The sequence below is a fragment of the Chiloscyllium plagiosum genome, unplaced genomic scaffold (assembly GCF_037043375.1).
Source record: "Chiloscyllium plagiosum isolate Xiang-an unplaced genomic scaffold, Cpla_swu_hap1 HiC_scaffold_51, whole genome shotgun sequence".
Classification (NCBI taxonomy): Eukaryota; Metazoa; Chordata; class Chondrichthyes; order Orectolobiformes; family Hemiscylliidae; genus Chiloscyllium; species Chiloscyllium plagiosum.
In genome coordinates, this window is record NW_028270189.1 from 19919950 (window position 1) to 19947701 (window position 27752).

At 45.0% G+C, this 27752-nt stretch overlaps 1 long non-coding RNA gene across 4 annotated transcripts; it reads left to right on the plus strand.

The window, feature by feature from the left end:
- LOC148135046 (uncharacterized) lies at positions 1 to 27184 on the plus strand. 4 transcript variants are annotated; one of them, XR_015755498.1, is made up of 8 exons: positions 1 to 108; positions 3186 to 3268; positions 4980 to 5079; positions 6798 to 6854; positions 8442 to 8565; positions 17060 to 17188; positions 21287 to 21405; positions 26390 to 27184. It is a non-coding gene; the product is annotated as an uncharacterized LOC148135046 (long non-coding RNA). The 4 variants fall into 4 exon arrangements; XR_015755499.1 differs by lacking the exon at positions 6798 to 6854; XR_015755500.1 differs by lacking the exon at positions 3186 to 3268.
- Positions 27185 to 27752: the final 568 nt, after the last annotated feature.

Here is a 27752-nt window from a genome sequence, read left to right on the forward strand (position 1 = left end):
GATACCAGTGATTAATGCCAAAGCCCTGTTGCCTGGGGAGAGGGTGATGTTTGACTTTCTTGTACAGCTGCAGTTTGTGTGGTGATGGTGCTCCCACAATGTGGTTGGGTAAGAGACATTACAGATTATTCATAACAGCAACAGTGATTATTTGCAGATAATGTCCAAATCAAGAACAGATTGTAGTTTTATTATCATGCTTATAATTTCACAAAAATACTATTGAGAACTTTAGATATAAGGCCAGAGATGGAGATATTAGGTCAGGTGACCAAAAGCATTGCCAAAAAGCAGGTTTTGAGGGATGTCTTAAAGGTGGAAAGCAAACCTGTCAGGTTTTGTCTGCAAATTCTCGACCATGTTGCTTTAGCAACTGTAGAATCAGTCACACAGTTGAAGTAACAAATTAACAAATCGTTGGGAGTCTCGAAGAAAATGGGTTGTCGAGGTCTCAAAGGATGTGTGGTGCAGGGAGCTAGGGATGATCACAGCCAGGAATCAAATCAAGAATGAGAATTTTAAATTGTTGTTGTTTATGTGGGAAAGAAGAAATGTAGTTTTCTGCAGGCGATTATAGAAATGTAATTGTTGTAAGTGCTAGTGGAGTGTAATTTCTGTAGATTGGGGAAGGGTGAGAGATTATACAAACAGTCATGGAATTCTTGTAGCGTGTAGTATACTTAAGACTAAGACTTTGATAATATAGGGGGTCTTTTAAAGAAGTAGTTTTAAAGAAAATAGTTATAAGCTAGGAAATAACTATGGAGTGTTGCAGCTGACCACAAAAGAAGAAGTAAGGGTATTTTCACAATAAAGCTTATAATAACAAGACAAAGAATGCAGTCATCCAAGGACACGGACAGCTCATGCCCGAAACATCGATTCTCCTGCTCCTTGGATGCTGCCTGACCTGATGCGCTTTTCCAGCAACACATTTTTCAGCTCTGATCTCCAGCATCTGCAGTCCTCACTTTCTCCTCCCTTTTGACGGATGAACATGTTTGGAGAGAAGTGAGCACATGGGCGATAGAGCTTTCAATTTTTCTTGAGATTACAGGGAGGTTGAATTTGGGAGGCTGGCCAGGAGTGTGTCTGGATAATTAAGTCTGGAGATAACACACGATGGATGAGAGTTTCAGTCTATGAGCTGAGATGAGGGTGGAATCAACTAGAAATAGTGGTGTTGGAGTGGGACTGGGTTGTCACTCTCACCTCACCTCTGGGATTCAGCTGAATGTCAGGTTGTGAATCAGACGGTAACACAATCGGGAGCTGAGTGGCCCTGGTGGAGCCTAAAATGTGTCGCTGAGCTGGCTGTTGCTGAGCAGCTGCTGCTTGGTAGCTCTGTTGATGACTACTTCCATCACTTTACTGCTGATCGAGTGTGGACTGACAGAGGGAAATTGCCTGGGTTGGATTTGCCCTGTTTTTGTGTTGAATATCCCTGGGCAATGTTCCACATTGTCAGTAGATGCCAGTGCTGGAGCGGTACGTGGCTCGGTGGGTGGCAAGTTCTGGAGCACAAGCCATCAGTATTATTGCCAGAATATTGGCAGGGCCCGTAGCCTTTACACTACTTAATCATTACTCGATATTGTTTGAACTAAATTGAACTGGCTTAAAGCTCACATCTGTGACGTTAGGAACCACTGGAGAAGGCTAAGATGGATCATCTCACTTTGTATCTGGCTGAAAATTACTGCAAATGCTGTCATCTTATATTTTGCATGGATGTGTGAAACCCCTCCATCCGTAAGGGTGGGGATATCTGTGGTGCTTCCTGCAAAGAGTTGTTTAATTATCCATTACCATTCACAACTGGGTGTGGCAGAACTGCAGAGCTCTGATCTGTTCCATTGGGTGTGGTATCGTTTAGCAGATGCTGATGCTGTTTGATGTGCAGATGGTCCTGTTTGGTAGCTTCACCAGGTTGGCACTTCATTTTTAGGTCTGCCTGGTGCTGCTCATGGCATGCTGTCCTTTCCTGTCCATTGTAATGGGTGAGAGCAGGATGTACAAACCCATGAGATTACAGATTGTGCTGGAGAACAGTTCTGCTGCTGCTGTTATCCCACAGTGCCTCAGAGATACCCAGTTTGAGTTCCTACATCTGTCCCATTTAGCACGGTGATAGTACCACTCAGCACAATGGAGGTTTTTCTCAACTTTAAGGTATGGCTTTGTCTCCAAAAAGACTGTGGGATGGTCGCTCTTACCGATACTGTCATGGACAGATGCGTTTGCAGCTGGCAGATTCATACTGATAAGATCTAGTATGTTTTTCCCTCTTGCTGGTTCCGTTACCGCCTGCTGCAAACCCAGTTGAGCAGCTATGTCCTTGAGGACCCGACCAGCTCAGTCAGTAATCCTGCTGCTGAGCTACTTTTGGTAGAGGACATTGAAATCCTGTACCCAGAGTAGGCTTCTCACCATTTTATTGCCTCAGTGCTTCCACCAAGTGTTATTCAACATGGAGGAGCACTGATTCATCAGCCATGGGAGCATGGTACGTGGTAATCAGCAGGAGCCATGAGACTTCCTGGAGTCCAAAGTCAATGCTGTATACTCCCAGGGCAAATCCTCCCTGTCTGTACACCACTGTGCCACCACCTCTGCCTGGTCTGTCCTGCTGGTGGGACAGGACCTATCCAGAGATTTCAGGAGAAAGTGAAGACTGCAGATGGTGGAGATCAGAGTCAAGAGTCTGGTGCTGGAAAAGCACAGCAGGTCAGGCTGATGAAGGGCTTAGGCTCGAAACGTTGATTCTCCTCCTCGGATGCTGCCTGACTGTTGTGCTTTCCATCACCACACTCTCGATATCTAGATATGGTGATGGTGGTGTCTGGCCATTATCTGTAAGGGATGACTCCGTGAGTATGACTATGTCAGGATGTTCCTTGACTAGTCTGTGAGACAGCCCGCCACGTTTTGGCACCAAAAATCATATGTTAGTGAGGAGGATGTTGCAGAGTCGAGAAGGCTGATTCTGTGATTGTATCTCCTAATGCCTTGTTAGATGCCAAGTGGTCCATCCAGTTTCATTCCTATGTTGAGACTTTGCAGTGATTAATACAGTGAGTAGCTTGTTGGGCGACTGTCAGGTTGGCAGGATTTTTTCTGCCATTGACAATGATTCCATGGAGATCAGGAGATTCCTAATTCCAGTTATTTTTTCTTGAAATCAGATTCCACCATCTGCCGATCTGGGATTCGAACAAGGACTTCAGTTGAACATTTTAATATTCTGAATAAAAGTTAAATACATTAGGTTTGTTTTAAATATCACTAACCCTGGTTTTGTTTCTTTGTAAAACACTGTCCATCATCCTGTCTCCTTCATCCTTGCCTCCAACAACAAGAGCAAGAAGCAAATTGAGTTTCTCTGTCACTAAGACTGAGACAATCTGATCAGCTGCCTCTGCTGCTTCCCTCCCTCCCACTAACCCACCGAGACAAACTGCCTCACATGGTGTTCCTGATTTTTGTCCCAAACTTACATCTTTCTCCAGTCTCTTGTCAAGCCTTATCAGAACTCACCTTGATCTTTTACTAGTCTCGCTAAACTACAGACATTCCAACTCTGTTTCCTCCTCATCACTCCCCCTCGCCAATTCACAGGTATTGTTCCTTGTTCTGTCTGTCTGTCTTTTCTGGTTATGTCCTTCTCATCCATTCTGCAAAAAAACCCACTAACATTTGACCTCACCATCATTTGTAAATCCTGCTCCATCTCCACTCTCCCTTTCCTTTCTGAATTCCTTGTATTTGGTATCCCTCAACGATCTATCCTTGCTCTCTCCTGTATCTCACCTACATACTGCCAGGAGGTGACATTGTACAAAAGCGCTGTGTTAGGATTCACATGTACACTGACAATGCCCAGCTCTCCATCCCCATCATCCCTCTCCATTGCTGCACTGGTGCTAAGTTATCAAACTGCTTATCACGCTTCCATTACTCGATTAGCTGCAATTTCCTCCAATGAAACATTGTAATGGGTAAACCCTTTACCTTCAGTTGCTATTACAAATTACTTTCCCTTACTGCTGAACCCTTCCCCCTCACTGGGAACTGCCTTAGGCAGAACTGCGCTCTTCACAATATTGCTCTCATATCTGACCCCAAGGTGACCTTCTGATCAGACATCTACACAGTCACAAACACCAGGAATTCTAATCTCTAAAATGTTGCTTGTCTCTACCTCACCCCAGCTCCATTGCTACTGAAACCCCTTACCCGTGTCTGTGTTGCCTTAAACTTGATGAATCTGAAACAGAACCCTTGATTTCGTGACTGACCCAGAATCTGCTTGCTTTCTATGTTTCCTGCACAATTACCCCCTGGTCCCTTTGTGGCGTAGCTTTCTACAGTTTCCACCATTTAAATAGACCTCCTCCAAATTGTCCAACTTCACATTTTCCCAAACTATACTCCATCTGACAACTTGTTGCCCCCTTCTCCTGTGCATCTCTCTCTCTTCACAATCGTCTTAGAACTTTACAGTTATGCCTTTTCTTGGAGTCCCCCCACCCTCATTCTTCTGAACATTTACTGGGAGTCCTGGGCAGTGTGAAGCATGCAGAGTGGCTCTGTTTTTAGAGATACTCTATGGGAGGAGCTTGCTGCCCATTGGTCAGAATGGAGGCAACTTGCCCATCAAGTTGCATGAGCCTTTCCCACCCCATGTCTTATTGATGAGGCACAGCGGCAGCACGGAAGGAAAGAAAAAGAAGCAAATCCTGCTCTCCACATCTCACTGACTCTTGGAATATTCTGTCCCATTTGTCAAAGATCTGTCCTGTTCAGTCACATGAAATTCCAAGGTGGAAACTCCTAGAAACCCACATTGATTTCCCCCTGAATTGACTGCTGACCTCCACAAGGGGTAATGTGTCCAGTCATCCTGGGCCAGGAGGAGGGGATGGTGCGAGTTTCTAACTTGAACTGACAATGATGGATTTTATAAACTTGTATTACAGGATACTACAGGTGGACATTCAGATGGTAATCTCAGTCATTGTAACACCTAACTCTGATTGAATTACTCAATTCATCAGGACTTGGATATTCTCATTGTGTGTGAGTATTGTATTCCATCTGAATCCCATTTGCTGCATAAAAGTTCTCCTTTGAATCTCCTCAAACCTTTACTGTGTGTCCTCTAATCCTTGTATAATGAGCTGATGGGTGTGTAAGGTTTATTGTTATAACATGTAACTTTTCAAACCCCTCTGTCACAGCTCCTCTCAATTTCCTCTGCTACAAGGAGAACAACACAGTTTCCCCAAACCCCTGATTCCCCAATGTCTGTTTGCTGTCTATAAGGTACACATCAGATTGTGTTGGAACATTCTCCACTTGCCTGCATCAGTGCAGTCCCCAACAATATTAAAGAAAGTGAACATCCTCCAGGACAAAGCACTGTGCCTGAGTGGTGTCCCATCCACTACCTTCAGCATTCCCTCTCCCCATCCCAGAGACACAGTAGCATCACTGTGTAAAAGGTAAAGGCAGCATTGTCCTACCAGACCATAAGGCTGCTCTCTGATTAGGGAGGAAACTGGAGCCCCTGGAAGAAACCCATGCAGACACTGGGAGAATGTGCAAGTCCCACAGAGACAGTTGTCCAAAGCTGGAATTGAACCTGGGGTCCTGGCAGCAGTACTAATCACTGTGCCACCCTAAAATTGTAATTTGATTCACAACTACCACTTCCTCTGATAGTTCATTCCACACACAAACCATTATCTGAACAAAACTAAAAAAAAAATTCCCGAACGCCTTTTTAAAGCCGTTCTGCTGTCACCTTAAAAGGTATGTACCCAGTCTTGAGTCGCGTCCCTTCCTGGAAAGGACACCTGCTGTTCACATTACTGATACCACCCCTCTATGATTTGAGAAACGTCTAATAAGGTCACTCCTCAGCTTCCTGCGCGCCAGTGAAAGAAGTCGCAGCCTATCCAGCCTCTGCTTATAATTCAAACTATCCATTCCCATCAACATCCTGGTAAATCTCTTCTGAATCCGCTCCAACTACATAATGTCCTCCCGATATCAGCATGACCAGAACTGGACACAGAATTCCAGAAAAGGCCTCCCCAACATCCAAAATTATGTCCCAACTCTTGTACTCAAAGGTCTGAGCAATGAAGGCAAGTGTGCTAGGCACCTTCTTAACCACCCTGTCCACATGTGACACAGACGTGAAAGACCCGAACCCCTCGGCCTCTTTGTTCCATATCACTACTCGAGGCCCTGTCTTTAATTAGTATAAGTCTGCCCTCGTTTGTTTTTTGAAGATGTAATATTTTGCATTTATTCCAATCCAACGATCCCAAAAAACCCTGAGCATTAAAGACAATAGGAGTATACTTAAGAGGGAAATCAGGAGGGCAAAAAGGGAACATGAGATAGCTTTGGCAAATAGGGTTATGAATAATCCCAAGGGTGTTTATAAATACATTAAGAACAAAAGAGTAACTTGAGAGAGAATAGGGCTCCACAAAAATCAGCAAGGTAGCCTACGCGTGGAGCCGCAGGAGATGGGAGAGATACTAACTGAATGTTTTGCATCAGTTGTACTGTGGAGAAGGACATGGGTAGTATAGAATGTGGGGAAATAGATGTTGACATGTTGAATATGTCCATCTTACAGAGGAGGACATGCTGGGTGTCTTGTAACCCGTAAAGCTTGGTTAATCCCCAGCACCTGATCAGGTGAACCCTAGAACTCTGGGAAACTGGGAATGTGGTTGATGGGTGTCTTGCTGATATATTTGTATCATCGATTATCACAGGTGAGATGTCGAAAGACTAGAGGTTGGTTAACGTGGTGCAGCTATTTAAGAAAGGTGGTAAGTACAAGCTAGGGAACTATTGACCGGTGAGCCTGACATTGATGCTGGGCAAGTTGTTGGAGGGAATCCTGAGGAACAAGATGCCCGTGTATCCTGAAAAGCAAAGACTGATTAGTGATAGTCAGCATGACGATGTGCGTGGGAAATCATGTCTCTCAAACTTGATTGAGTTATTTGAAAATGTATCAAAGAGGATTGAGAGCAGAGAGGTGGACATGATCTATGGAATTCAGTAAGGCGCTCTACAGGGTTCCCCAAGGAAGACTGGTTAGCAAGGTTAGATCTCATGGAATACAAGGAAAACTAGCCATTTGGAGACAGAACTGGCTCAAATGTAGAAGGCAGGGTGGTGGTGGAGGGTTGTTTTTCAGATTGGAGGCATGTGACCAGTGGAATGCCGCAAGGATCAGTGCTGGGTCCACTACTTTTTGTCATTTAAATAATATGATTTCGATATGAGCATAGGAGGTATAGTTAGTAAGTTTGCAGATGACACCAAAATTGGAGGTATAGTGGACAGCGAAGAGGGTTACCTCAGATTACAACAGGATGTTGTTCAGATGGGTGAGAAGTGGCAGATGGAGTGTAATTCAGATAAATGTGACGTGCTGCATTTTGGAAAAGTAAATCTTAACAGGACTGATACACTTAGTAGCAAATTCCGAGATAGTGTTGATGAACAAAGATATCTTGCAGTGCAGGTTCATATTTCCTTGAACGTAGAGTTGCAGGTAGATAGGATATTGAAGAAAGTGTTTGGAATACATTCCTTTATTGATCAGAGCATTGAGTATAGAAGTTGGAAGGTCATGTACAGGACATTGGTTAGGCCTCTTTTGGAATATTGTGTGCGGTTCTGTTCTCCGCCAATCGGAAATATGTTGTGAAACTTGAAAGGGTTCAAAAAGGATTTACAAGGATATTGCCAGGGTTGGAGGGTTTGAGCTGCAGGAAGAGAGCAAAAAGGCTGGGGCTTTCTTTCCCTGGAGCATCAGAGACTGAGGAGTGACCTCCGTAGAGGTTTATAAAATCATTAGTAGCATGGATAGGGTAAACAGACAAGGTCTTTTCCCTGAGTAGGAGAGTCCAGAAATAGAGAGCATAGGTTGAGTGTGAGAGGGGAAAGATATAAAAGGGAACTAAGGAGCAACTTTTTCCAGCAGAGAGTGGTGCGTGTATGGAATAAGTTGCCAGAAGAAGTGGTGGAGGCTGACAATTATAGCATTTTAAAGGCATTTGGATACTTGACATGAATAGGAAAGATTTAGAGGGATATGGCCCAGGTGCTGGCAAGAGGGATAAGATTAGGTTCGGATATCTGGTCGGCATGGACAAATTTGATTGAAGGTTCTGTTTAGTGCTGTTCATCTATGACTCACAGCTCAGTCGGTTTCGGTCTCTTCAAAGATAAATCTTAGTCTGTTTTATTTTAGTAAAGCTACAGCATTCAGTAGGGCGACGGTTTATTTCTTTAAATACACATCTTATGACACTTTGATTAAGTTTTTTTAATATAAAATATTGGTACTAATTTATTCTAGAGTAGTGTTTTGTAAAGCTGTAAGACTGTGTGCCTTTTTCTAGGTCTGTGGACTGTTAAGGTGCAGATGAGTGCGTGACCAAGGATCTGATACAGGGGAGAAGGATTCACATTTTTGGATCATTGGAATCTCTGCATAAGAAGGATGGATTACACCTGAATTGGAAGGTATCTAATATCCAAGCAGGGAGATTTGCTAGTGCTACACGGGAGGCATTAAACCAGTGAGGGGAAACCTAAAGAGATAGTGAGAAAGAAGGTAAGTCTGAGGCTGGTACAGTTGAGAAGTTAGACAGGCAAGGGCAAGGCACAGAATGAGGTCGGACTGACAAGGTACAATAGACAATAGGTGCAGGAATAGGCCATTCTGCCCTTTGAGTCAGCACCACCATTCATTATGATCATGGCTGATCATCCACAATCAGTATCCTGTTCCTGCCTTATCTCCGTAACACTTGATTCCATTATCTTTAACAGCTCTAATCATCTCTTTCTTGAAAGTATCCAGAGACTTGACCTCCACTGCCTTCTGGGGCAGTGCACTCCATGTGCCCACTACACTCTGGGTGAAGACGTTTCTCCTCAACTCTGTTCTAAATGGCCTCTCCCTTATTTTTAAACTGTGTCCTCTGGTTCTGGACTCACCCATCTGTGGAAACATACTTCCTGCCTCCAGAATGTCCAACCCTTTAATAATCTTGTAGGTGTCAATCAGATCCCCTCTCATTCTTCTAAACTGAAGTGTATACAAGCTCAGTCGCTCCAATCTTTCAACATATGATCATTCCGCCATTCCGGGAATTGACCTCGTGAACCTACCCAACACTCCCTCAATAGCCACAATGCTCTTTCTCAAATGTGGAGACCAAAACTGCACACAATACTCCAGGTGCGGTCTTACCAGGGCCCTGTACAGCTGCAGAAGGACCTCTTTGCTCCTATACTCAATTCCTCTTGTTATCAGGGCCAGCATGCAGTGAGCTTTCTTCACTACCTGTTGTACCTGCATGCTTGCTTTCATTGACTGATGTACAAGAACACCTAGATCTCGTTGTACTTCCCCTTTACCAAACTTGACTCCATTTAGATAGTAATCTGCCTTCCTGTTCTTGCTTCCAAAGTGGATAACCATACATTTATCCACATTAAACTGCATCTGCTATGCATCCGTCCACTCACCTAGCCTGTCCAAGTTAACCTGTATTCTCATAACATCCTTCTCACATTTCACCCTGCCACCCAGCTTTGTCATCAGCAAATTTGCTAATATTACTTTTAATACGTTCATCTATATTATTAATGTATATTGTAAATAGCTGCGGTCCCAGCACCGAACCTTGTGGTACCCCACTAGTCACTGCCTGCCATTCCGACATGAAATCCATGCTGACTCTGACGAATCCTATTACCGCTATCCAAATGAGCTATAATTTCATCTTTTATAATTGACTCCAGCATCTTTCTCACCACTGACATCAAGCTAACCGGTCTATAATTCCTTGTTTTCTCTCTCCCATCTTTCTTGAAAATTGGGACAACATTAGCCACCCTCCAATCTAATGGTACATCTCCTGATTCTGTGTCTCCCCCTTCGCAAGGGGCTGAACGTCATCCCTCACCAACAGGGCCATCTTACCCCCTCTGCCCATTAGTCTGTCCTTTTGATAGCACTGCACACTGCATTTATTTCAGTGCAAGAGGTTTGACGGGGAAAGCAGATGAGCTTAAGATATGGTTTTGAACATGGGACTGGGATATAGTGGGTATTACAGAAATGTATCTTAGGTTGAAAAGGACAGGTAGCTTAATGTTCCAGGGAATAGATGTAAGAGGAAGGATAGAAAGGGGGATAAGAGAGAAGGTGGAATGGTGTTTTTGATTAGGGATAACATTATTGTTGTGCTTAGGGAGGATATTCATGGGGGTTCGCCCGGTGAACTTACTTGGGTGGAACTGGGAAATAGGAACAGGATGATCACCTTATTGAGGTTGTCTGTGTAGGTTTCATCCGGGTGCTCTGGTTTCCTCCCACAGTCCAAAGATGTACAGGTTGGGTGGATAATCCAGGCTGAATTGCCCACAGTGTTCAGGGATGTGCAGGTTGGGTGGACTGGCCATGGGAAATGCAGCGTTACAGGGGTAAGGTAGGAGGATCTAAGGGTCAGTGTGGATGTGATGGGCCGAATGGCCTGCTTCCACACTTGGGATTCTCTGACGATAATTCTACTAGTTTTAAAATAGTTGCAGAAAATAATAGACCAGATCTAAAAGTTGGTGTTCGAAGTTGGACAAAGGTCAATTCTGACGGTACAAGGCGAGAACTTTCAATATTTCTTTGCAACCCCCAGGTAAAGGGATGGCTGGAAAGTGGGAACATGGGAACAGAAGGAATAGGAGCAGGAATAGGCTATCTGGCCCCTCAAGCCTGCATTGCCATTCAATAAGGTCAGGGTTGAGTTTTTCATGGCCTCCGCTCCACTTTCCTGCTCTCTCACTATAACCCTTAATTCATTTCCTGTTTGCAAATCTACCTTTTGTCTTTCAAGTTGATAACGTCAACTGCTGCACTCAGCAGGGAATTCCACAGATTCATAACCCTTTAGCTGAAGAAGTTCCTCCTCAACTCTGTCCTAAATCAGATATCCCCTTATTTTGACGCTATGCTCTCTCGGCTGACCCGCCCCTCCCCCAATGGAAATAACCTCCCTGCTTCTATCTTATCTATTCCCTTAATTTTATTTTTTCCAATACAACCACCCATTCTTCTAAATTCCAACAAGTACAGTCCCAGTCTATTCGGTCTCTCCACATATACCAACCCTCTCAACTCCCGACTCAAACTAGTGACCCTCCTCTGCACCCCATCCAGTGTCAGTACATCCTTGCTGAAGTAAGGAGATCAAACCTGTACACAGTACTCCAGGTGTGACCTCACCAGCACCCTATACAGCTGCAGCATAACTATCCCTCTAGCAATGAAGGACAATATTCCCTTCACCATCTCTTTTAGTCCCCTGGGATGCATTCCATCATGGCCAGGAGACCCATGTACTTTTGGGCTGTTATCTTTCCCAACATTACCTCTTTACTGAGAATGACTGTTTCCATGTCCTCATCTGCCATTGCCTCCATAGGCCTGTGAAAATGAGACAACAAGAGTACATAGACAGTATGTTCCTGTTAAGGCCAAGGCTGGTAGGTATAGAGAATGCTGTGTGTCTGGAAAAATTGAGGGTCTGGTCAAAATGATGAAGCAGGGATATGGCAGGTACAAACAGCTGGGTTTGAGTGAATCCCTCGGAGAATAGGGGCAGTAGGAGTACACTCGAGGGCAAACAGGAGGGCAAAAAGGATACATGAGATAGCTTTGGGGGGAAAGAAGTTTAAGGACAATCCAAAGAGATTCTGCAAAACACTAAGGACAAAAGAGTAACCAGTCAGAGAATACGGACCCTGAAAAATCAACAAGGCTGTCTGTGGAACCACAGAAGGTGGGAGAGATACTATCTGAGGATTTCATGTCAGCTTTTAGTGAAAGAGGATATGGAAGCTAGAGACTTTGGAGAAATAAATAGTGATAACTTGACAACTGTCCATATTACAGAGGAGGTTGTACTGGATGTCTTATACATAAAGCTGAGTAAATCTGTGGGACCTGATCAGGTGTATCCCAAAACTTTGTGGGAAGTTAGGGAAGTGATTGCCATACCCCTCGCTGAGATATTTATATCACTGATAGACACAGGTGAGGTGCTGCAAGACAGGCACCATTATTTGAGAAAGGTGATGAGGAAAGGCCAGGGAACAATACACTGGTGAGTCTGAAGTTAGTGGCAGACAAGGTGTTGGAAGGAATTCTAAAGGACAGGTTTATATGTCATTGGAAAGACAAGAAGTGAGTAGGGATAGTCAGCATGGCTTTGTACATAAATTACTAATTTGGACTTGAGAAAGACATTCAAAAAGGTTCCACATAACCATTCCACTGGTTAGCGAGTTAGACACCATGGGATACGGAGAGAACCAGCCATTTGGATACAAATTGGCTGGAAGGTTGGAGACGGAGGGTAGTGCTTTTCGGACTGGAGGCCTGTGATGAGCAATATGGTGTAAGGATCGGTGCTGGGTCCACTGCTTGTCATCATTTATATCAGTGATTTCTGTGTAAATATGAGGTATAGTTAGTGGGTTTATAGTAGACATCAAAATTGGAGGCGCACTGGACAGCGACGAAGGTTACCTCAGAGTACAATGGGACTTCAATCAAATGGGCTGAGGATTGTCAGATCGAGTTTATTTCAGATAAATGTGAGGTGCTCCATTTTGGAAAAGCAAATGAGAGCAGGAATTATACACTTAATGGGAAGGTCCTGGGGAGTGTTGCTGAACAAAGAGACCTTGGAGTGCCGGTTCATAGTTCCTTGAAAGTGGAATCATAGGCAGGGTAGTGAAGAAGATGTTTGGTGTACTTGCCTTTAATGGTCAGTGCATTGAGTAGTGGAGTTGGCACGTCATTTTGCGGCTGCACAGCACATTGATTCAGCCACTTCTGGAATTCTGTTTTCAGTCCTGGTCTCCCCGCTATTGGAATGATATTGTGAAACTTGAAGGGGCTTGGAAAAGATCTGCAAAGATATTGCCAGGGTTGAGGGTTTGAGCTATATAGGTAGAGGCTGAATAGGCTGGGGCTGTTTCCCCTGGAGCATTGGATACAATTATGAGGGGCATGGATAGGGTGAAATCCCAGAGTCTTATTCCCAGGATATGTGAGTCCAAAGTTTGGGGGCACAGGCTTCAGGTGTGAGGGAAAAGATTTAAAAGGGATCTAAGGGGCAATGTTTTCCAGCTGAACATGGTACGTTTATGGAGTGAGCTGCCAGAGGAAGTGTGGAGGCTGGTACAATTACCCAACTATGCCTTTGAGATGTTGTATGTGATTAGCAAAGGTTTAGAAGGATATAGGCCAAGTGCTGGCATATGGGATGAGATTAATTTAGGATATCTGGTCAGCATGGACAAGTTGGATCGAAGGGTCTGTTTCTCTGCTGTACATCTTTATGGCACGACTAAAATTAAGATGGGTTTCTCTTTTATGGAGAGTTAGCAGAAGGTCAGATAATTCTCCTTGGAGCTGAGAAGGTTAGGCAGTGATTTCGACCAGGAGCAGATTTGTTTCCAGGATATTTAATTTACAGAGAGACAGAGGGAGAAATTATTAACGTCACAATTTTTAGTAACTACCTTCAGTTAACTGGCAAATAATGCAGGTTAAAAATGTGAAGATTATTTTACTCACTAAGTTCTGATCATCTGGAACAGTTTGACCGACAGCTGGATGCAGATTCAGTAGTTATTGTCAAAACAAATTTGAAATTTTAACTTTTTTAAGGAAGGATTTGGAGGGCTACAGACAAATGGGAGGTGAGTTGGGATAGACTGGCACCATCTCCAGCGGGGGAGAGTACAGCCCCAATGGGCTGAATAGCCCCAAACCCCTGTGCTGTGTTACTGCCCCATTCACTGTGAATGATGAAGCTCATCCCAGGACAGAGTCATAGAGACCTATAGCATGGAATTAGACCCTTTGGTCGAACTTGTCCATACCGACCAGATATCCCAAACTAATCTAGTCCCATTTGCCAACACTTGGCATGTATCCCTCTACACCCTTCCTATTCACATACCCATCCAGATGCCAAATGGTGTAATTGTACCAGCCTCCACCATTTCCCTGAACAGAAGATTCCATACTTGCACCGATCTCGGTGTGAAAAAAGGTGCCTTTAGGGTCCCTTTTAATTTTTTTCCCTCTCACCTTAAACCTACACCCTCTCGTTCTAGACTCCCCCCACCCCAGGGAAAAGACCTTGTCTATTTTTCCCATCCACACTCCTCAGGATTTTATAAAGCTCTATGAGGTCACCCCTCAGCATCCGATGCTCTTGGGAGGAGCCCACTCATGTCACAATGGGGCCTGGGTGATTGACAGCAGCTTCAGACCAATAGGAGAATTGGCGTGATCCTCCAGCCAATGGGAGTGAATTGGGGTGGGTCCAGCAGGCCAACATGTGGCCATGAGCTGTGCAGGCGCAGTGTCACGGTGAGGGGGGACCTAGTGAGTGTGAAGTGAGTGGGAGAGACTGCAAAGTCTGGGGAAGAAATGGAGCTATTGTGGACTGGGAGGGTTTATAAACGCACGGTTTTAGGCTGCTAGACCTGAATTAGAAATTCCTTGTAAATTAGAACCAAAAGAACTGCGGATGCTTTAAATCTCACACAACAACCAAAAGGTACTGGAAAAGCTCAGCAGGTCTGGCAGCATCTGTGAAGAGAAATCAGAGTTAATATTTTGGATCCGCTGACCCTTCCTCAGAACTGATGTCACTGAAAAGAAATGTCAGTTTATATGCAGAAGGTAGGGGTTAAGGAGTAAATGATCGGTGGTGATCGAGTCCAAAGAGATGGGAGCAGTTGGACAAAGGAGTGGATAATGTTCTGGCTGGTGGACGGTGAATAGCTGTTTATGGGGACTGTTAGTGGCTAACCATCGGTAATGTATAATGGTAGGCTATGTGATAACAAGGCCTGGTATGTGGGGTAAAAGTCTAGGGTGCAAGGACATTGGAGAGTTCAGGACCTAAAATTATTGAATTTGATACTGGGGCTAGAGGGGTGCAGGGTCCCCAAGTAGAAGATGAGTTGTTCTTCCAGCTTGCGTTAACGTGTGGCGCTGGAAAAGCACAGCAGGTCAGGCAGCATCTCAGGAGCAAGAGAATTGACATTTTGGGCATATTCTTTTCATCAGGAATGCCGGGATTGGTGGGGGAGGGGGAGTAGTAAGAGGGCTGAGAGATAAATAAGAGGGATGTGTGTGGTTGGTGGGAAGGGAGCTAGGAAGGCAATTGGTAGATGTAGGTGGACGGTAATGGAGAGAGGGTGGAGTGGATAATTGGAAAGGAAGATGGACAGGTGGGACAGTTCAAGAGGGCGGTGTCGAGTTGGAGGGTTGGATCTGGGATAAGGCAGGGGCGGGGAGATGAGGAAACCTTGATTCTGTGGTGAAAGGGTCCCAATGTGGATGATGAGGTTTTCTTTCTCCAGGCGTCGGGGGGCTGGGATTTGTTGGTGGAGGTGGCCCAGGACTTGCATGTCCTTGGTGGAGTGGGTGGGGAAGTTGAAGTGGTCGGCCACAGGATGGTGGGGTTGGTTGGTGCATGTGTCCCAGAAATGTTCCCTGAAACATTCCGCAAGTTGGTGTCCTGACTCCCCAGTGGAGAGGAGACCACGTCGAAAGCAAAGGCCGTAATAGGTGAGGTGTTTGGATGTGCAGGAAAATCTCTGCTGGATGTGGAAGGGTCCTTTGGGTGTGAGGGGGGAGGCGTAGGCACAGGTTTTACACCTCTTGCATTGACAAGTGAAGGGGCTGGGAGTGGGGTTGTTGGGGAGCATGGATCTGACTAGGAATTCACAGGGAATGGTCTCTGTGGAATGCTGAAAGGAATGGAGAGGGAAATATATCTCTGGTGGGATCTGAATGTCGGTGGTGGAAATGGCGGAGGATGATGCATTGTATCTGGGTGGAAGGTGAGAACTGGGGGTTTCTATCCTTGTTGCAGTTGGGGAGGTGTGGTTCAATGGCAGAGGTGTGGGAAGTGGTGGAGATACACTAGAGAGTGTTGTTGACCACATGGGAGGGGAAATTGCAGTCCTTGAAATACGGGACGTTTTGGTATGTTCTGGAATGTTCTGCCAGCTTGCATTAAGCTTCACTGGAACACTGCAGTAAGCATGAGACAGAGATGTTGGCCAGGGAACAGGCTCGTGTGTTACAGTGACAGGCAACTGGAAGCTCAGGGTCTGTTTTGCAGCAGAACGTAGATCATCAGCTGCCATTTCCAGCACCTCCACTGAGATGCTGCCAGACACAGCTTCCTGTCCCGTCCATTAACAGCTATGCACCCTCCCAGCCAGATTGTTATCCACTGCTTTGTCTTTCCAAATGTTACTGACACTTTTGGGCTCCATCCCCACCTATTATTTACTCTTTATATCCCTATCTCCAAAGATATGCTGGTTAGGTGCATTGGCCCAGCTAAATTTCCTGTAGTGTTCAGGGATGTATAGGTTAGGTGCATTAGTCAGGAGAAATGTAGAATAAGAGGGTCAGGGAATGGTTTTGGTTGAGAAACTCTTCAGAGGGTGGGTGTGGACTTGTTGGGCCGAATGGCCTGTTACCACACTGTAGGGATTCTAATTTTCCCAGCTGCCGTCAGTTCTGAGGAAGGGTCACTGGACCTAGAATGACCCTGGGTGTGTGCAGGAGGAGGAAATGGGAAAGGGGAGTTGGATCCAGTTTAGACTGGGAGGGTTTAATTACACTCTGAACAGGTAGTTAGGCCTGAATTAGAAACTCTTGGTCCCACGTTTACAGCAAATGGGAAAATGGCAGTGGCCCTCAGGCAGTGATAGGTCCTGGGTTATGGCCGCCATCTTTATTGGGGGCAAGGTACAGCGAGGCACATGGACATGTCCTCTTCCTGGGTGGGGGCGGGGTGATTGAAAGAGGAGCATTTACACATCAAACACACACCAAGAGAAATATTTGTCTTTACTGTTCAGCCTGCACTGACTGTGAGTTTTGTTTTGTCAATTCATTTTATAGGATATTAATTGAGAATAATTGAGACAGGGATCTCAAAAGCAATTTTCTATCGTCAGCAGGGTCATCATGATCTGAATACCATTGACATTTAACTGTGGAAGGAGAAAGGTGTTTCTGTTCTGTCTGTGGGCAAGTATCTGGTTTTTATTTCAAGCAAAAAGCAGAAAGATGTTCAAATTTGTGGTTGGATCATCCTTGGGGTTTGTGTTCAATTCTGGGCCCTGCAGATGTGGAAGGAGGTATTGGCCTGAGAGGGAGCACAGATTTATCCAAATTACACCTCGTCTCTTTATAGGAACTGTCAGATTTAGACCCAATCACCCACTTCATGATGTTAATCTGTAAACTCTTTATTTTCAATTCCTGCAAACTTCTCATTATAATTCCTTATGGACTCAAATTCCAGCACCATTTCAGGTGGAATGTTCCAGGTTCTGACAACTGTCTGTTCATTCAGAAACTGCTGAAGTCCTTGTTGACTCTGGGATTACAAAGGGCAGAATTGAGAGATGAGATGCTGTTCCTGAGCTCCCATTGAGATGCATTGGAGGTTGGGGCAGTGTAGGTGGGAGTAGACAATGAAAATGACTGGGCTGCACTGTGGGTGCTGATTGGCTCAATGAGAGTGTTTTGGAGTTGGTTGTAAACAGAGCGAGGGGAGACAGGGAGAATGTGAACTACAGCTTCAGTTTTAGTGCAGGCCATTCAGAAATTCACATGGTCCCAATGGGAACAGCCAAGTTGTAAGCGATAACTGCTGAGTTTTTTTAAAAAACAGTTTTTAAAGTATAAAATATCAGCTTAAGTAAAGATCGGGACTTTTGATTATAATGGAAATGTTTGAAGAGAAGGAAGGTTACTAGCTCATTTAAATTCTCCTAATGGGAGTAACTAACTGAAACGAGAGAGACATTGTGATCGGAGACCTCAGACCAGTGGTGTGCTCCTCTTGCACAATATGGGAAATAAGGGATGCTTCCTGTGTCCGTGACGGCAATGTGTGCAGGAAGAGTGTCCATCTGCAACTACTGGGAAACTGCTTTTCAGAGCTGCAGCTGAGAGTGGACTCACTGTGGAGCAATACTGAGAATGTTATGGAGAGTACGTTTAGTGAGTTAGTCACACTGCAGGTGAGGGTTACATAGGCAGAAAGGGAATGGGTGACCATCAGATCAAGTAAGAGGCTCAGGAAGAAAGTGCAGGACTTTCCACTGATCGCTCCGCTTCTCAAACAGATATTGTGCACCGCTTGGGATTCTATAAGGGGGGGGTGGACTCTCAGGGGAAATCAGCAACAGATGATGACATGACACCACAGATAGCTCTGCTGCACAGAACTGCAGGAAGGAGAATGGCAGAGCTGTAGTGACAGGGGATCCACTAGTCAGGGTCAGTGACAGGCGCATCTGTGGCCACAGACATGAACCCAGGACAGTGGAACTGAACCCAGGTCCATTTATTGATAAGTGCACAGACCAATAAAGGTCAGCATCCCAAATGCAACCTTCAGCACTTGATCACCCTGAAACTCTACTTTCCAGGGACTGTACACTTGTTCTGAGCCCTTCAGAGGGATTGAAGTGGATGCGGAGAAAACAGGAACAGTGTTGTGTTGTAGATCTACAAAATAACGGTCACCCTCCCCTCTCGGTCTCCCCCCTCTGTCTCCCACTCCCATCGTGCCTCCTCCCCACAGCAGGGAAAAGACCTTGTATATTTACCCTATTCATGGCCCTACTGATTTTATAAACCTCTATAAGGTCACCCATCAGCATCTGACTCCACCAGGGAAAACAATGTATTTATCCTCTCCCTGTAGCTCAAATCCTCCAACCCTGACAACGTGCTTGTAATACTATTCTGGCCACTTTCACAATATTGTTTTGATAGGAAGGAGATCAGAATTGCACGCAATATTCCAAGCGTGACCTAACCAATGTCCCTGTACAGCTGCAAAATGACCTCCCAACTCCTATACTCAGTGCTCTGACCAATAAAGGAAAGCATACTAAACACTTTCTTCACTATCCTATCTACCTGCGATTCTGCTTTCAAGGAGCTATGAAACTGCATTCCAAGGTCTTTTTGTTCAGCAGCACTCCCGAGGACCTTACCATTAAGTGAATACATCCTGCTAATATTTGCTTTCCCAAAATGCAGCACCTCACATTTATCTAAATTAAACTCCATCTGCCAGTCCTCAGCACATTCAACCATCTGATCAAGATCCTGTTGTAATCTGAGGTAATCCTCTTCACTGTCCACTACACCTCCAATTTTGGTGTCATCTTACTAACAATGCTTCCTATATTCACATCCAAATTATTTAAATAAATTATGAAAATGAGTGGATCCAGCACCGATCCTTTGTGACACCCCACTGGTCACAGGTCTCCAATCTGAAAAGCAACCTTCCACCTCCACCCTCTGTCTTCTACCTTTGAGCCAGTTTTGTATCTAAATGGCTAGTTCTCTCTGTATTCCATGAGATCAACCTTGCTAACCAGTCTCCCATGGGGGACCTTGTTGAACGTCTTCCTGAAGTCCACGAAGATCATTTCCACCGCTTTGCCCTCATGAATCCTCTTTGTTACTTCAAAAAAATTGACTCAAGTTCATGAGACGTGATTTCTCATACACAAAGCCGTTATTAATATCCAGGACTTAACTCTGTACATTGGGATCTGTATCACCCAGTTATGAGTGTTAATATTCTGGATAAACTTCAAGTACATCAGGTTTCTGTTAGTGACTGTGTATTGAGTCTTGTTAATATCACCCACACAGGTAAGTTCCATTTGAAAGGCAGTCCCTATATCCCTCACCCCCTCCCACCTGCTCTGTCTCCATCCCCCCCATAGACAGTAAGTGGGAGGAGCTCATGGAGTTTCCATGTGAGAGAGATTGAGAAAATCTTCCCTTCTTTCCACTAGCCCACCAGGAATTGGTGGTAGTGTCCTTACTTCTGAACCAGGAGGATCGGGCTCAGAGTTGAGTAACAGCATCTTTGAAAAGGCTGATTGGAAAACGTGCCCAAGCCGCCAGGCCATATTGTCTCCCAGCTGTCCCTGCCTGGGCCTCCAAACAGAACCTTCCTGTAGTTTCTCTCCTGTCAGACTCTCCCATTGCTCAGTTTATTCAGGGTCCCCTCCTGCTGCTGCACTGATCCTGTCCCTCACTGACCTGTCCATCCCCCAGTGTCATCCACATTCATTCATTGTTTACACTCTCCAGCCCCGCCCCCTCCACCCTATTGGGCGGCAGCTGCTGTAAGTCACCCAGCTTCGTGTGTGATCTGGAGCATGTGCTGTAGGAGGGGAGACCAGTGCATGGGCGCAATGCTGGTCAATTGTTGGTGTATGTGCAGGGCTGGTCAGGGCCAGGAGGGAGGCTGTGCGTATGTAGGATTAATCTGTCATTCGCAGTTTCCTCCCACTGGGAACAGGACCCAGGGAAATGGCCCCTGCCCCTGATATCGTGACAAGTGGTCGGCTATCAGTGGGGGGAGCATTTTGCAGAAAGTTATCAGAACTCGTGTGAAGATTCAGGAATGTTATGGAAAGGAACACAGATGGGCCTGCAATTAAAGTTCTAATTTGGTTCATCTTAGTTCAATCAGATATGGTTTGGTCAGTGTGTGCAGGACGGTTCTCATCAGAGGGTCCGTGTGGGGGAAATAAATAAAATGTTCCAGATTGGGGCAAAAAAATCAGTTTGGTTCTGACCAGGAAGGAAACCTGGGAGGTGGGGGAAGGATTCACCAACATCCAGGAGGCTCCGAGTCAGACTCATTGATTTGATTAGATTAGATTTCCTACAGTGTGGAAACAGGCCCTTCGGCCCAACCAGTCCACACCAACCTTCAGAAAAGTAACCCACCCAGACCCATTTCCCTCTGACTAATGCACCTAACGCTATGTGCAATTTAGCATGGCCAATTGACCTGACCTGCGCATATTTGGATTGTGGGAGGAGACCTTTTTTTGGTTCTTAGTCTGCAGGCAGGAGCGAGGAAGCTGATTTCAAAGAGAAGAGTGTGTGTGTGAGAACTGGGTGTGGAGGAAAAGGGGTGAGGAGATTGGTTTGGATTTCAGTTCACAGAAGAGAGCAATTGTGAGACTGAGATTTAAAGCTTTGGGGGAACAAAGAAACTACAATTTAATACTCTCACTGTCTTATGAATTTCCATCCTGTGTTAACGGTGGTGACCTGTTTTCTCTGTTGTAGGGTTCTGAAAGGGTGGATTTGTGGATGAGAAATTCAAATTGAACTTCACGTTCCGTTTTGATAGTTACTTGATCCGTGCCGATCTGAATATCATTGGCCTTTTTCATGTGGAAGGAAAGGTGTGTATTCTGTCCGTGGGCGAATATTTCAAATGTCAGTGTGACTGGAAACATTACTGAGACACAGCCAAATCCATGTTAGCATGGTGACTGTGGAGAGAGAGTTCATTTGTTGTTAAAAGTCTGAAGAAACATGGCACATTTCCCAGGAACAATTAAGCTACAGATTTGTTTTGTATGAGGACAAATTTTTAATTAACCATGCAACCAGAAAGACACAAGGATACCTGCAGCATGGAAAATGCTATGAAAACAGGATTGTTGTAAAGGAGTTAATTATCGATCATGGCTTGTAATCCATTGGCGTTGTCACGTCGGTTCCAGTGCCGTGGGGAAACACTGGAAATGTGATGAGTGCAGTGTAGGTTTCAGTTATTAAACTGGAAAAAGTGCATAAGAAATTTACAAGAATTTTTGCCAGGGCTCAGGGGTCTGAATTATAGGGAGAGGTTGGACAAGCGAGGATTTTTTTTTTTTTTGTTTAGAGCAGTGGAAACAGAGGGTGATCTTTTCTGGAATATATAAGACCATGAGAGGCTTGGGTAAGGTGAATGCACTCCGTCTCTTTCCCAGGGAATCGAGGAGTGGAGGGCATCAGTTTAAGGTCGGAGGAGAAATTATGAAAGGGAACCTGAGGGTCAACAGTTCTACACAGAGGGTGGTATGTATATGGAATGAGGTGCCAGTGGAAGTGGTTGAGGTGGGTACATTAACAACATGTAAAAGACATTTGGACAAATACATGGATAGCAAAGGGTCAGAAGCATGTGGGCCAAGTGCAGGGAAACGGGGTTAGCGTGGATGGACATTCTGATCGGCATGGGCCAGTTTGGGCCAAAGTGCTTGTCTCTGCTGTAGGACTCTGACTCCAAGTATATTTACTATTTCTCCCGCTATCTCTGGTAGCACCCTGGGATGTATTCCATCAGGGCAAAGAGACTTGTCTACCTTTTGCTCCATTAGCTTGCCCAGCTCTAACGCTTTTGTGATGATGGTTGTTTCTTGGTCCTCACTTTCCTCGGTTTCCTTATCAATTACTGGCATGTTCTTCGTAATCTCCACTCGGAAGACTGACTGCTGTGTCCTCATATTCCTGAACCCTGCTGGATAGAAATAACTGGGCACAGAAGTCTGAGAGGTCTTCTTTGAGTCTTTATTGATGAGACATGGCAGTTACCTGGATAGTGTACATGCAGAACACCTCCAGGCAGCATCAGGTAACTCCCCACCTGTCCGATGTGCCGCTCCCATTCTTATACCTTTGTGCTTTGGGACTTTGAATAGAGACTGTCTCTCAGTATTATCTCCATGGCAACGGTCAGTTAGAAAGTAGAGTTAAGCTCAACACTTTGTGGTTAAAGCACATACCCCTCCCCCCACGGCCCTGTGGCTCAGTCAGGTATCCAACAGGCACTTCAGTTTCAGTGGGGCTGTCTATCAGGATTCTGAAGTGGAGGAGCCGGTGTTGGAGGGGGGTGGGCAAAGTTTAAAAACCACATAACACCAGGTTATAGTCCAACAGGTTTATTTGGAAGTACAGGCTTTAGTAGTGTGCTGTGATTTTTAACTTGATCAGGATTATCTCTATGGTAACGGTTAAGTGCTTCAACAATTACAGAGGCCATATGTTCCCCACACAATAGGTTCCCCTCTAGCAGGGTAAACTGTTATTCCGGCCTTGGGGATAGCTACTCATCACTTTTCCCTCCCAATCCCATCTTGCTTTCGGTTGATCTTTAAAGATTTTCGAATCTCCTAGTTTCTCCATGGTCTTTGCCAATTTGTATGCTTTCTATTTCAATTTGATAGACTCCCTTATTTCCTTAGACACCCATGGCAGATTACTCTTTTTTTCCTACAGTCCTTCCTTTTCACTGATATATACTTTTGCTGAACAGTTTGAAAATTTCTTTTATATTCCTCCACTGTCTTTCAACTGTCCCACCATAAAGTCTTTGCTTCCAGTCTACATTAGCCAACTCCTGCCTCATCCTATTGTAGTCTCCTTTGTTGAAGTACAGGATCTTGGGATTGGATTTAATCTTCCCGCTTTCCAACTGTATTCTAAATTTAACCAGACTTATCACAAGTCTTTTTATCAGATTACGAGGTGAGACAATGTTTCCTGGGTGTTTTGGTTTTCATTGTCAGAGACCTTGGCTTTGTAATAAAGTACAGGACAGATATTCACAACAGAGTATTCTGGACGGTGTGAATGTACTACACAGTCTAAAACCATACATCACTGTCTCCCCTCAGTTTACATGACTTGGAGATGCCGATGTTGGACAGGGGTGTATAAATTTAAAAATCACACAACACCAGGTTATAGTCCGTCAGGTTTAATTGGAAACACATTAGATTTCGGAGAGTTGCTCCGTCATCCTGATCCAATTAAACCTGTTGGACTATAATCTGTTGTTGTGTGATTTTTAACTCACCTCAGTTTAAAAATGTAAAATCATTATCTCCTACACGCTTCCTCACTATCTAAGTTTGGAACGCTAATCCACCTGACTATCCTGCATTTTCCGAAAATCTCCTTTGGTGAAGGTGGTGAGTGTTGGGTTCAGCTTTCCAGTTATTACCGTAAGAAGATGAGCACTGGGCACAGGAGAGGCAATGCAGCCCTTCGAACCAGCTCCACCATTTAATACCATGATGATTGAGCTCACCTCGGTCTCAGCTGGATTTTCCTGCCTGCTCTCTCTCACCCTTCAACTCATTGCAAATTCGACATCTCTATCTCTTCAGTAAATTTGCTCATTGTCCTGGCATCCACTGCATTTTGAATAGGGAATTCCACAGATTCACAGCACTTTGAGATAAGTACATTCTTCTTCATGAGAATAGAATAGAGTCCCTACAGTGCAGAAAGAGGGTAATCATCCATGGAGTCCACAGCAACCCTATAATGAGCATCCCATTCAGACTCTCCCATTCCCTGTATTTCCCATGGTTATTGGCTTAACCTGCACACGCATGGATACTGTGGGCAATTTAGCACAGCCAATCCACTTAACCTATTCATATTTGGACTGTGGGATGAAATTGGAGCACCCAGAGGAAACCCGCACAGACACGGGGAGAACATGTAAACTCCACACAGTCGCCTCAGGCTGGCACCAAATCCAGGTCCCTGACGCTGTGAGTCAGCAATGCTAACCATTGAGCCACCTCTGCTTAAAATCTCCTCCTCCTATTAACCTCCCCACGCCCCAGTTGGCTGAATCTATATTCCTTACATCAGAAAATCAGGTTGTGGAAGCAGATATCTCAGTAAAACCCAGTGACAGTCTATATGTTCTGTGTATCTGAATGGGGATTCAAAGTTTGTGCGAAGATTTGTAGCTCGGGTGCTCGTTGTTGTGGTTCTGTTCGCCGAGCTGGAAGTTTTTGTTGCAAACGTTTCGTCCCCTGGCTAGGCGACATCATCAGTGCTTGGGAGCCTCCTGCGAAGCGCTTCTTTGATGTTTCCTCCGGTGTTTATAGTGGTCTGTCCCTGCCGCTTCCGGTTGTCAGTTTCAGATGTCCGCTGTAGTGGTTGGTATATTGGGTCCAGGTCGATGTGTTTGTTGATGGAGTTTGTGGATGAATGCCATGCCTCAAGGAATTCCCTGGCTGTTCTGTCTGGCTTGCCCTATGATAGTAGTGTTGTCCCAGTCGAATTCATGTTGCTTGTTGTCTGCGTGTGTGGCTACTAAGGATAGTAGTCGTTTCGTGGCTAGTTGATGTTCATGTATGCGGATTGTTAGCTGTCTTCCTGTTTGTCCTATATAGTGTTTTGTGCAGTCCTTGCATGGTATTTTGTACATTACATTAGTTTTGCTCATGTTGGGTATCGGGTCCTTCGTTCTGGTGAGTTGTTGTCTGAGCGTGGCTGTTGGTTTGTGTGCCGTTATGAGTCCTAGGGGTTGCAGTAGTCTGGCTGTCAGTTCTGAGATGCTCCTGATGTATGGTAGTGTGGCTAGTCCTTTTGGTTGTGGTATGTCCTCGTTCCCTGGTCTTTCTCTTAGGCATCTGTTGATGAAGTTGCGCGGGTATCCGTTTTTGGCGAATACCTTGTATAGGTGTTCCTCTTCTTCTTTTTGCAGTTCTGGTGTACTGCAGTGTGTTGTGGCCCTTTTGAATAGTGTCCTGATGCAGCTTCGTTTGTGTGTGTTGGGGTGGTTACTTTCATAGTTTAGGACTTGGTCTGTGTGTGTGGCTTTCCTGTATACCCTTGTAGTGAATTCTCTGTTCGGTGTTCTCTGTTCTATAGAATGGGGATCCTATATACAACACCCTCCAGTCCACACTTTTCTTTCACTTTCCTGAGACAGGGCTCCAGTGGCTTCAGGGGGACTACAACTCCCACAATACCTGAGGCAGGGGCCACACGTGTGTGGGGAAACCCGGCACTGTACATGTACAGAATGTGGGTGGGTTTTGGAGATGTGCTTTGGGTTTGTATACTTTGCGTAAAGAATTTCACACTGTGATTGGCTGGAGGAGGAATGTATCTGATAGTATTGATCTGTTGGGGGAGAGGGTCAAAGTGTCACTATACCCATGTAGGACCACTCTCCATCCCCAATTCATTGTAATGGTGGGAATCAACTAATGGGGAACTAAGAAGGATGTGACCCATTCTCCCAGCCTGAAGGTTCCTCTTCTGTCCAGGATCTGCCACCTCCCTGTCTGTTTCCTTTTGTCTCATTCTGCTGTTACATTATTGACTTGCAGCAACTGAAGGGAAAGGAAGTGAACCCAGAAAGGGTGCAGCGTCTAACCAGGGACGGGAAGTGTTGGCATGCATCTGTTTATCAGCAACTCCATGAGAATGGGGAGGGTGTACATTAGGGGGTAGTGGAGTCAGAATGGTGGGAGAGAGTAAGTGGGCTGGAGGGTTACAGTATTGGGGGAAGAAAGTGGAAAAAGATATTCCAGAGAAACTAGAATTGTCTGTTCTGAATTTCTAACCTGTACATATTCCTTTATACAGGTTGCTAGATGGTGAAGATTTGCAGACTGAAATCTCAAAATCATTGCAGATTGTGATTAAGTTACCCAGTGTTTGAAGAACCAAAGATGGAGACTCGCTGGGCCAACATCCTGCAACACTATCCCTCCCAGCATTGTCGGTCTTTCTGCACCAAATGGACTGTGAATGGTACGAGACATCAGCTCACTACCATCTTCTCAAGGGTAACTAGAGATGGGGAATAAATGCTGGCTGAGCCAGTGATGCCCATATCCTAGAAATGGTTTCTATCTCTAGTTGCTGAAACCCAGTTGCTGTTCCTGCAGAATGATGAGGGACGCTGAGTGCATCCTCCAGGGGGCAGAACTATCACATTACCCCTGCCTACACCCACACAGTAACACAGCAACGTCACTGGAACAAAAGGCAGTGAAGCCAAAGGAGGACTTAGATATAGTTCTTCGAGGTAAAGTCATGAAAGGGGATTGGAACACAGCAGGGACAGGAGACTGAGCTGGATGGTCAGCTGTTTCCCACTGAATGGTGGAGCAGGATTGAAAGGCTGAATCGTCTCCTCCTGCTGCTATCTCCCAGGTCTCCCATGGAGCCCGGGTAGGAAGGAGTAGGCAGGGATTCTCCAGGAGATTGCACTTCCACAATAGTTTTCAGTGAGGGATGGTTTGATGGATTTTATTTAACATTTATCCTTAACACAAGGTTTGTAAATTTTGGTTTTAAAATGTTGTAAAAGTTTTTTGCAGAGCAAATAAAATTAAAGAAAATAACGTAAACTGTCTGAATATAACAGTTTTAAAACTTTCAACCTGTATAAAACAAAACCCTGTCTATTCCCGGACACCATCACTTTCCAGCTACTCAAACTCCAGGGAAATATTTCCTCCCTGTCTGAACCTTCGGTTTGATTTAACTGCTTTTCAGTTCTCGTTCTGTGAGCTGTGAAGCGTTCTTTTTCCCATTTCTCCGACCCAGAAATGTGATTACAGCAGCCTTTCCACCATCAAAATCATCATTCCGCCATTTTGCTTTTGGTTAACATTTTATCACCAGCAGTGTAAAAGTGAGGACTGCAGATGCTGGAAACCAGAGCCTAGATTAGAGTGGTGCTGGAAAAGGGCTTATGCCAAAACGTGGATTTTCTGGCTCCTCGGATCCTGCCTGACCTGCTGTGCTTTTCCAGCACCACTCTGATCTAGACATATAATCAGCAGCAGTAAACCATTTGTGTAACCAATTGAATATTTCCAAACAAAGCCCATTACGCGCCAAGCAAACCATTACAAATGACCGAGTGAGAAGGGACTAAATCAAAATAGAGTTGTGGGGAGGGGGCAGCAGTGGAGATAAAGCACTATATCCGCTGCGG